At 48.9% G+C, this 11684-nt stretch overlaps 1 long non-coding RNA gene across 1 annotated transcript; it reads right to left on the bottom strand.

Annotated features, from left to right (window-relative positions):
* Positions 1-5714: 5714 nt before the first annotated feature.
* LOC132668391 (uncharacterized) lies at positions 5715-11275 on the bottom strand. Its single transcript, XR_009605567.2, has 2 exons — positions 10690-11275; positions 5715-5982 (listed from the first exon to the last, which is right to left on the bottom strand). It is a non-coding gene; the product is annotated as an uncharacterized LOC132668391 (long non-coding RNA).
* Positions 11276-11684: the final 409 nt, after the last annotated feature.

Here is an 11684-nt window from a genome sequence, read left to right as displayed (position 1 = left end):
ATCATTCAGTCTGCTGTGGGAGAATAAACTGTAAGGGAGCAAGAACAGAGGCGGGAGATGGTTGGGAGGCCAGCCAAAGGGGATGGTGACTTGGCCTGGGCTGGTGACTTTGTGAGCAAAGTTAATGAGGAGGTCAGACTGGGGTATATTTTAAAGCTATGGTTTGATAAGAAATTGGATGTGAGAGGTGAGGGAGAGAGACGAAACCAGGCCATTTAAGCTTCAGTTGAAGGGGCGCCTGAGTTGGTTAAGCGTCTGACTCTTGATTTCGGCTCAGGTCCTGATCTCATGGTTCATGAGTCTGAGCCCCATATCGGGCTCTGCCCTGACAATGCAGAGCCTGCTTGGGATTCTCTCTCTCTCTCTCTCTCTCTCTCTCTCTCTCTCTGCCCCTCCCCCATTTGTGCTCTCTCTTTCAAAAATAAATAAAAATAATAAACAAGCAAACAAACTTCAGTGGAGATGACTGGAAGAAAATTTGGATTGGGGAATGTACAGAGAATCAGAGCTCTCTTTTGGACAAGATAGGCCTCTGAGATGTCTACTAGGCAGGGGCAACATGAGGGTCAGAGTCACCACCACAGAGATGGCCAAATGCTAAGGGCCAGGAACCCTATGAGGAGGGCTCTGTCATTGTTCCCACATGTCTTGGGCACAACTTCAGATCCCCTACTGCCTCACTTCTGTTTCCAGTCACTGCTGCCGTTACCAGTTTTGCACAGGCCTTGACCAGTGTCGTGCAAATGCAGCTTTACAGTGTCCCTCCACATGCCTCTTACCTCCTGACTCCATGGTGCATGGGACGTCCATGGAACCCACTTGACATTGACACATAAGCCACCCAGAAGTTAATGTCCATGGAGTAACTTGACAGGAGCATATGGGTAAGTGCCCCTTCTTCTTCCCACAGGTTCTGAGACATTTCACAAAGCTTCTCAGAAGGTCCTGCGGGTTTGAGCAACAGTCACCCAATAGAGAGGGCCACCTTGTCCCCACACCTTTGATCAGCAGCCTTCTATCCATGTTTCACTCTTCCTCTTCCTCACTTCCATTCCCTGGGCCTGTCCCCCCAAATTAACTACTCGCACTTAAGCCTTTGTGTCAGGCTCCACTTTTGGGAGAGCCTGTGTAAGTCTCCATCTTACTGAGGCACCAGGGATAATTTAACAACTTTGTCACACAGCACATCAGTGCAGGGCAGGGATTCGCAGCCAGGCAAGAGCTCCAGGACTGGAGCTGCTGTTTCATTCTCTACTCTGTTCCCCATTGCCTCTTAAAGATTCCAACATCTTGATGGCATTTAAAGACACAGACCTTGGGGCGCCTGGGTGGCTTAGTTGGTTAAGTGTCTGCCTTCAGCTCAGGTGATGATCTCACGGTTCGTGAGTTCAAGCCCACATTGGGCCCACTGCTGTCAGCGACCCCGCTTCAGATCCCTTGTCCTCTTCTCTCTCTGCTCCTCCCCCGCTCACACTCTCTCTCTCTCAAAAAAACAAAAAAACTTAAAGACGTGGACCTAGATGGCATCTAACGAGGGAGAGACACTAAGTAGGGAAGAAGTCCTCACACCGTGCTAATTTAGATAATGAGAAGAGGAAGAACCAGTGAAGGGGCTTGAGAAAGAGGTGTTATCGAGGTAGGAGGAGGCCAGACCAGTGTGGAGGGCTGGACACCAAGGTTCATAGGAGGAGCGATTTCTCTAGGGTGCGGATGTTGCTGAGGGACTGAATAAGATGATCTGATCCTCGGATGTGCTGACAAGGAGGCCACTGGTGAGTTGGCCAAGTGCACTTTCAATGGAGTGACAGAGACAAAAGCTTAGCTGGGGTGGGCTAAGTGGGCATGGGGGTGAGGATGTGCAGAGGAAGGAAATGGGGCAGTAGCTAAAGAGGGTCAGAGGAGAGTTTGTTTTTTTAGGTGTGAGATGACAGCACGCTGATACCCTGAGGGGAAAGATCTGATAGAGAGGGGCAGTTGGGGAGCACAGGTGGGAGAAGGGTGATTTGGGGCGAAGTCCTGGAGGAATGAAGGGATTAGAATCTGGTGCACAGTGGAGGGGCTGGCGCAGAAATGGAGAGGAGGCCACCCATTGTAAGAAAGGAAGGCAGGTGCAGTGATGGTGACAAGACAGGTACTTTTCATACCATCGCATCTATTTCCTCAGTGAAATAAGAAGTGAGGTGGTTAGTAACAGCGGGGAACAGAGAGGAGGTGTTGAGGGTTGGAGAAGAGAGAAGAAGATGTGAAACACTCATCTGGAAAGTGGGGCAGTGAATTTTGTAGAGAAACACAATAGGATCACTGGGCAAGCTGAGTGCCCACTTGAGGTTTGTGGTCAGAAATGTAAAGTGCGGCTAGTCAGCTCGGCTGAGAATTTTCCCCAGTGATGTTCAGCTACTCGGTGCAGGTGCAGAGTAGGTAGGGCTTTGGGGTTAAGCAAGGTCGAGGTGTGTCAGCAGAGTCCAACTGAAGGGAAAGGGTCAAAGAGGGAAGGGCTTGTGCAAGGGGGTGATTATTGTCACGGGCCACAGAATCAGCTGGAGAGGAAGTTCACGAGGAGAAAAAGGGACTGAGGGACAGCGAAAGAGGGCGAGTTCAGTGGAATGGAGGTCCCAACGGGGACAAAGAGTAGAGTAGAGACAATTGAGGAAATGAACTGAAACACACGAGGGGGTGATCAGAGAGTGGGATTCAGCGGTGCCCAGTTCTAGGCTATGGCCACAGGAGTGGAATCTGGTGGAGAGAGGTAGTCACAGACCACACAGGAGTGTGGGTCATCTGTGTAGATGAACTTCCTGTCCACTATCTCTAAGATAGCTCCTTCACCTGCCTTTTCTCCTTTTGCAGTGTCTCTACCTCACATTATATTATGCACTACTGACTTATTTGTTAATTATCCTTGCTCTTGTGGTAATGGAGGACCTTGAGGGCTGTGACATTTTCTCTCTGATTTACTCCTGTACCTTCAATTCTAAGAACAGTGCCTGTTGTACAACATGTGCTCAACAATATTTGTTGAATGAAGGAATGGATGTTAAGATCTTGAAAGATAATGAAGGAGTGGTGGTGGAGAGGTAGATCGTGAGCCAGGCACTAGAATATTCTGTGAAGGAGTGGGAATGGCCTAGATTATGATAAACGCGTACAACTGGAAGGGATGGTGGCTGGTTTGATCTAATGGTGTGGCCTTCAAAGAAGATGGAGTTTGATTTCGTTTTTTAAATTTTTTAAACGTTTATTTATTATTTTTTTATTTTAATTTTTTTATTAATTTTTTTCTAATGTTTGTTTATTTTTGAGACAGAGAGAGACAGACCATGAACGAGGGAGGGTCAGAGAGAGAGGGAGACACAGAATCTGAAGCAGGCTCCAGGCTCTGAGCTGTCAGCACAGAGCCCGACGCGGGGCTCGAATTCACAGACTGTGAGATCATGACCTGAGCCAAAGTCGGCCGCTTAACCGACTGAGCCACCCAGGCGCCCAACGTTTATTTATTATTGAGAGACAGTGAGAGATAGAGCATGAGCAGGGGAGGGGCAGAGAGAGGAGGAGACACAGAATCTGAAGCAGGCTCCAGGCTCCAAGCTGTCAGCACAGAGCCCGACGTGGGGCTCAAACCCACAAATCGCAAGACCATGACCTGAGCCGAAGTCTGATGCTTAACTGACTGAGCCACCCAGGTGCTCCGGCAGATGGAGTTTTATTTATTCATTCATTTATTTTTTTTTTTACTTGAAAGAGAGAGAGCAAGCACACGTGAGGTAGGGAGGGGCAGAGGGAGAGAGAGAGAGAGAGAGAGAGAGCAAGAGAGAGAGAATCCCAAGCAGATTCTACGCTTAGCATAGAGCCCAACACAGGGCTCGATGCCACGACCTTGGGATCATGACCCGAGCTGAATCAAGAGTTGGACACTTAACTGACTGAGCCACCCAGGTGCCCCAAAGATGGAGTTTTAAAAGTGGGAGGAAGAAGGAGAAAAATCCTAAAAATAGCCATCAGTAGCAAGAAGGACAACTCCCCACCTCTAGGCACACTGGTATGAGGGATGTGGGAGAAGAAATAGACACAAAAAGAGGTGGCTGCCAGGAAGTTTTGTTTTGCAGATCAGGGAGGTTTCCATTAGAGCAAGAAGGTGAAAGAATTTTCAGAAAGAAGGTTGAGTATATGGGGAGATTTTTTTATGTTTATTTAAAAAAAGTTTTGTTAACATTTATTTATTTTTGAGAGACAGAGCATGAGTGGGGGAGGGGCAGAGAGAGAGAGGGAGACACAGAATCGGAAGCAGGCTCCAGGCTCTGAACTGTCAGCACAGAGCCCAATGCAGGGCTTGAACCCACAAACCTTGAGATTATGACCTGAGCTGAAGTCGGATGCTTAACTGACTGAGCCACTCAGTCGCCCCTATGAGGAAATTTTGCTGATAGCAAGCTATGGGTTCTAGGAAGCAGTTATGGGGGGGGATAGGATCAGATCAGGGGATTACAGAGTTATATGGGAGTGAAAGTCTGGAGGATGAGGGTCACCAAGATTTTAAGGCTTCTGGTGGTGACCAGGAACACAAGAACTGCAAGGCATGAGGGGATTATCCTGACGGTCTTTCAAGGGAAGGTGGGGAGAACAGGTCTCATCCTAGTCTCCTCCTCCAGGCTGGGCCCTTGGGTGGTAGTGAGGCAGCCACGTTGGTTCAGGGAAGAAGTCCTGCCAGATACCAACTGTTCAGAATGGGAGGTGAGTGGGCACTGGGTACTGGAAGGAAAGCTAAATGGGCACTCGAGAGGCTAAATTATTGTAACTGTGGGCAAAATGGACATCATTTTCCTTATCTATGAGATGGAAAGGGAAGAAGGTCCATCCCACCTGTGAAAATCTTGGTCTTTCTCTCCTTCTCTCCCTGACCTCCTGTCTCAGCCTCCCCCTGGGAGGAGCCTCAGCCTCCCACTTAGCCAAGGCTTAATTCTTCCTGGGCCCCTCACTTTATATTCACCACACTCCTGCTGTCAGGATAGCTGAGATGTAGAGCCAAGGCCTGCCCTCCTCCTCCTCCTCCTCCTCCTCCTCCTCCTCTCCTCCTCCCTGGCTCCAAAATGCTCATTGCGCTGTCCCATGCCACTCTAATCCCAAGCAACCAAGGGGGTTAGGCATGGGCCTCCCTTGGGCATTGAAGTGAACCTCAGGCATGAGTAAGGAGAGGAAACTTCCCACAGGCAGTGGGGAAGACTCTAGCAGGAACAAGTGACAAAGCCACAGACTGACATGGAGAGCCTCCCCAGGCCCTCTAAAAGGGAACAAAGCCAGCAGCCATGGCTCAGGGATGAGCTGTTCACAATCTAGCAGCTCTGTGAGCCTGAGGCCCAGCCCAGGGAACCAGCCAGCACAATGTCCTCGCCAGGGGCTTGATTTGAAGCCTGGACTAGGATGTGGGGGAGTCAGATTCTCATCTAGTTTTCACAAACTAGATGTGTGTGTGATCCTCCCTTATCCACTGGGAAGGGTAATAATCACCACCTTGCTTACCTCATTTGTTGGAAACATGAAGTGCTAAATGCCAACATTCACTGAGCACTCACCTTGAGTCAGACATTAAGTAATCCCCACAATAACCCTCTAAATTAGTCCCTACTATGGTCCCCCTTTAGAGAAAAGGCAATAGAGGCACAGAACATCTAGGTAACTTGCCTCAAGTCCCACAGCCAGTAAGTGACAGAGCCAGGATCTTAACTTCCAAACCATACGCTAGAGATTTATTGTCCTTTAAGGTCCCTCCACAACCTGTGAAGTAGGGACTACTGTCCATTTTGCAAATATGGAAAAATGGGCTCAGAGGGGTTGAGTTCTTTGCCCAGGGTCACTGGGCTGACAGGCAGCAGAATCAGGAATGGAATCCAGGCCCAACTCCAGAGCCGATTCTCTTCTCACTGGACCATATCAACCCCAGCCTCATCGCCAGGACAAGTCTTGAGGCTGCCCTACATGAGGCCCCAACTGTAAAAACAAGAGAAGAAATTGTAGTCTAACTCCAGGAAGGTTTTGCAGGTTTGGGGAGGCAGCTGGCCAGATGCTTGCAGGAAGCGTTTTGCTGAGATACATCTCCATCACTCCAGAACTCAGGCAGCAGTATTCCCCCTCCTGAAACTCACCCAGAAGAGGTGGATTTTCAGGGCACCTGGGTGGTTCAGATCATGATCTCGTGGTTTGTGAGTTTCAGCTCCGCGTCAGGCTCTGTGCTGACAGCTCAGAGCCTGCAGCCTCTTTCAGATTCTGTGTCTCTCTCTCTGCCCCTCCCCTGATCACATTCTGTCTCTCTCTCTCTCAAAAGTAAATAAACACTAAAAATTTAAAAAAAAATAATAAGAAGAAGACAAAGAGGTGGATTTTCGGATGCCTGGAAGAGTGAGACCTGCCCTTGTCTCTGTCTTCTGTGAGAATTAAGCTGGGTAAGTGGTTATTTACATTCCAGCCTGTTCAGAGAATCTCTGGAGTCTTCTAGTGAGGCTTAGCCTCACCATTTCTCAGGTTGGATAGCTGAGGCATGGAAGGGTGGACTCCTTCCATGAATCTCGTGTCTTTTATGTGTGACGTGAGGCAGGAGGTGAGGACAAAGATGTGTCAGGCACAGTTAGGACAAGTCGCAGGTTAGGAGAGACAATGTACTGGGGCCAGAGCCTTCTGTTGCCTAACAAATGTGTGCTGCCGACGGTGAGGCTACCGTGGCCAGTCATGTGGTTCGGGGACTTAAAACCACCACAATGAAAGTCTAGGGGCTCCGGCTTCATCTGGTGGCCACACAACCAGACTCTGCCCCCCTGTGCCCACCTGTCACACAAATGCGGTATGTGCTCAATAAATGCTAATTAGTCCCCATAAAGGGCTCAAGAAGGGCTTTGGAGAGCCTGGAGGTGGTGTTTTACCTGGGACCTTAAAGGGAATTTCCTTGGTGTAGAGATAGGGGAGAGGCTGAGAAAACAGCATAAGCAAGGATGCCTGGTATATTGGTGGGATTGGAGATTAGACCATAACTCGGAGTTCCCAAGTCTTTTACCTCTGGGGACCTGGTAACCACATGGTAATTTCCATTTCCCTGTTCTTGAGACTCTGACCTCTCTCAGGCCCAGGACCACATTTTGCTCCACAGGTCTCATTCCTGGCATGGCGCTGCACCAGCCCAGAATGAGCAGCTTTTACAAATGGCCACGAAGGCACTGGAGAGACTGACAGGGGCCCCACCTGATGAGCTGGTGCACCCTGTCCGTTGTAGTGACCAGGCTCAGTGCTTTAAGGCTGTCTGCAATGCTGGAAATGCTCTCTATGCTGGCCAATGTTGTAGCACTTAGCTGGCTACAGCTGTCAAGAACTTGAAATTTGACTAGTGAGATGGAGGTTTGAATTTTATCTTTTATTTTATTTTAATTCATTTAAAGAGCCATGTGTGGCTAGTAGTTACTGTTTGGGGCAGTGTGGGTGCACATTCCTGCCAGGCCACGGACTGTCAGCTCCATAAGACATTAACTGTGTCTGATTTTGCTTACAGGCTTCTCCCCAGCACATACACGGGGCCCAGAACATGATTGGCAGGCACTCCATTAATTAAAAGTTGCCAGATAGACAAGTGAGTGAATTCCATTTCCCTCACTACTCTATAATCTCTTTAAGGGCAGAGACTGTGTCTTTTGTGTGTGTGGAAAAAAAACACATAACGTAAAATTTTCCATCTTTACCATTCTTAAGTGTATAGTTCAGGAGAATTCACTATGTCTGAGCTATGGTGCAACAAGAGATTGTATCCTTGTGTATTCTCAGAACCGAGCACAGTGCCTGGCACATAATCTTGGTAAATACTGGCTGGAGGATATTGGAGCTTCATGCTTTGGAGAGAGCCAGAGCAAAGGTTCCAGTGCTGTCTCCTACCCTTCCCCCACACGTTCCCCTGGGGCTTTGAGAGCAAACCTGAGTGAAAGCTCTTAAGCACCAGGTTACACAGAAGGTTCCTGAGACAATCCATGGGGAGTAGGGAATAAAATAAACTTCATGTTTGCAAAAATCTCAAATAAAGCTTAATCTACACAATATATGGGTTGACGGTAGTACATGTGTATGATTTATAAATATACAAATATTGTGGGGGTGATGCCTCTCAATATGTTGCCATTTGGTTGGAAACTACCTCTCTAGGATCCTGAGATAGATGAATGTTTCTAACTCAGATGAACAAGGTCTCTCCCAGCCTCCAGCTGCTTTCCTCCCTTTAGTTCAGGGGACTTTCCATAAATGGCAATGATAAATAGCAGGTTGCAGGAATGAACCTGAGAAAGGTTGGACTAAAGGGCAATTAGCTCTTCGAAGGACAGTCTGAGGGCCATGAAAAACTGGAGCAGTGACCACAGGGATCTGTGTATTTAAATCCTATTGGGTTTAGTCATTCAATAAGTCATTCAGTCTTAGTCATAAAGTTGGGGTGTTGTATCCCAGGAGTTGTGACTCAAGACAGCTTGAAGAGAATCCCTTTTCTGATTCTCCATTTTTCTATGCTTTTTCCTAAAAGTGATCTTCCTAAAAAGGCACCTAACACCAGACATCCTCTTTCACACTGAGAGGAAACAGGGCTTTACCAGAGGAAGCTGCACCTCTCACTCATGTGACCCCCCTGGGAACATGGCATCGTGGAGCAGGTATGAGAACTTGAAGGACTCCAAGGATGGGGTAACAAGTCTTTTTGCAAGTCAAGTGGCTTCCAATTCTTTGCTTTCAAGGAAAGGGACGGAGATGCTAATCAAGTTGTCAACAGATCATTAAAATGTGATCATTAAATGTGATAGTAAGATGAGGCGTACAATTTGGAAGTTCAAAGAATTAAATGACACCCTGTAACAAAACTCATTGGTTTCTATTACGAATTTGTTTATGTGAACAATGTTTCTCAGTGTTTAAATCTATCACTGGAATGAAACAGATGCTGAACCTTCAGTCCAGCAATAAGGAATCGTCATCCACATATACACACATTAACTAGGAAGAAAACCTACCCCTGCCATCTCATTAAGAGAGGTATTTCCAATAAAAATTTAATTTCTATGTTTCAGGTGCCTGGGTGGCTCAATCAGTTGAGCATCTGACTCTCACTTCGGCTCAGGTCACGATCCCAGAGTCGTGGGATTGAGCCTTGCTTGGCCTGGAGCCTGCTTAAGATTCTCTGCCCCTCTTCCCCACTCACACATGCTCTCTCTCTCCCTCTCTAAAAAATAAAATAAAATTGGGGCGCCTGGGTGGCTCAGTCGGTTGAGCGTCTGACTTCAGCTCAGGTCATGATCTCGCGGTCCGTGAGTTCGAGCCCCGCGTCGGGCTCTGTGCTGACAGCTCAGAGCCTGGAGCCTGTTTCAGATTCTGTGTCTCCCTCTCTCTGACCCTCCCCTGTTCATGCTCTGTCTCTCCCTGTCTCAAAAATAAATAAAAAAACGTTAAAAAAGAAAATTTAAAAAAAAAAATAAAAAAAAAATAAAAATAAAATAAAATAAAATAAAATAAAATAAAATAAAAATATCAATATTCATTTTTCTTTAAATTTTCATAATGACTGTCACATAGGGTATACAGTCAAATAAAGGCACATAGAAAGTGAAAGAAACCAATGCTTATAAAATACTAGAAATCATATCCTTTGGAACTATTTAAACTTGTGATGAAAAAGTTCAGACGACAACTTAATACAAGAGGGTATATAATGTTAAAACTTCTTTGAGAGGATTGGAAGGCCACTGTCTGGGAGTTAAGGATCCATCCAGTTGCCTACAGCATCTGTCCCTCTCTGCCTTTACAGGGAATCTTTGATGTGGCTTGAAAAAAAAAAAAAAAAAACACCAAAAAACCACCCTCCTCAGTGTGACCTGCCCTGGGGCTCTGGATGCCGCCGTCCTGTCCACCAGGCCCACTGGGCTCCATGGCTGGCCCCTCCCTGCCAGCGGCCTCCAGCCCCACTCCCCCCCTGCCCTCCCCTTCTCCCAACCCCAGCCGTCCAGCCCTGGGAGTAAATAAACCACGTAAATAAACCACTGGGCAGGGACCCAGACAATGGGCCTTGGCGAGGAGTTAATGGGCTGGGCCTCTCGCGTTAGCCGAGTGTGACCGGAGCTGGCAGGGGGCCTGGCCTGGCGCCAGCATCGATTACGACTAGACGGAGCCAGGGCAGACTTGGCACGGGCGGGCCCCACAGCTGGCAGATTCAGTCACCCTGGCCATGAGGGCATGAGGCCTGCCCCTGGGGCCGCTGCCACCCGCTGGCCCCACTCCTGCTGGCTGCCGGCACCGCTGGTGGGGAAGGGCTGCCCCTTGGGCCCCCAGACCCTCAGCCCTGACCTTTGGTCCTCCCCAGGGGACTGTCCCTGATAGGGCCTCTTCCTGTTCCAGGTTGCTATGTGGCCTCACAGACTGGGAAGGGGGGGCGGGGGAGGGGGGGAGGGGAGGGTGACAGTGGGGGTGGGGGGTGAGTGGCAAGGAATGAGGGGCATAGCTAAGCTCTGTTGGTGTCTGTCAGCAGGAAGAGCAGGTGAGGCAGGCCTCATTTCTGGCCTTCAGATTGAGTCCCCAGTGGGCCTTTCTTTTCCTGTCCCTCAGGAACTCCTCAGGGCCACTGGCTCCGCTCCATTTCAGCAACCCCACCCTGAAGAGGGAGTGGGAGGGAGTGTCAGGGGAACCAACCTGAGAGCTCTCCCAAGTCCCTCTGCTATGAAGCTGTTCATGTTGCAGTTCGAAGCAGGGCTTGGCTGGGGAGAAAGGAAGTTCTTTGCTTTTTAAAGTTTACTTCAAGCTCCCAGAATCTCCTTGGACACTCCTCCCTGGGCGATGAAGTATAGTGTCTTCACAGAACAGCGCATGTGTCTTCTCAAGTTGACCCCTCATCCTATTCTGAGAAGATCCAAGGTCTCACAGTCTTGCTGAGCAAAGTTTTTGCTGATTTGGCCTGACAGCAGGGGAGACAGCTCGTTCCGCTGGGCAGAGTCTCCAAATATTAGGGGATGGTCAGTACGTCACTCCTCTGAGAAGTCCCAGTGAGAAGAGAAAACACGTGGCCACATGCCCAGGGTGACAGCCCCTGCTCCCTGAGGCCATGGCTGGAGAGCTGCAGGTGGAGGGGGGCATCCCAGATGAGCAGGCAGGTACGACCCCCACCCCCCAACCCGGCCTCCTTACCCAGGGAGGGAAGGTGAAACAGACCCCTGAGAGCGGAAGACAAGCAGCTTTCTGTCATGCCACCTCTAGTCCTGTTTCCCCGGCTCCCTCCTCAAGTTCCAGGCCCAGATCTTTCCCTTTTCCGTGAGCTCTGTTCTCGGAGGGAGTTTGCTATATGGAAGGACTGAGCACCTGAGGGTGGGGAGAATACGTGGCCCACCAAGTGACACCAGCTCCAACCACACTGGGGAGTCGTGGCCTCCGAACTGTGGCAGACGACACAGTGACAGGTCACAGACAAAACAGGTCCGGACTAGAGAGGAGAAACGTTGGGATGTTTTGGACAAAAGGAGGAAGGGGGGTGAGGAATGACTTTTCTATTAAAGAAATATGGCTATTTGATGGAGAAATCGAAATACGTACAATTCTCTTTTCCTCCGCTACACTTTTTTAGTGTCCTTTGAGGACCTACAAAAATCACTTAGGTCGTTTAGGAACATAAAATGTGCTATGCATAACTTGGC

The sequence above is a fragment of the Panthera onca genome, chromosome B3 (genome assembly GCF_046562875.1).
Source record: "Panthera onca isolate mPanOnc1 chromosome B3, mPanOnc1 haplotype 2, whole genome shotgun sequence".
Lineage (NCBI taxonomy): Eukaryota > Metazoa > Chordata > Mammalia > Carnivora > Felidae > Panthera > Panthera onca.
This window is presented reverse-complemented; position numbering and strand designations above follow the sequence as displayed.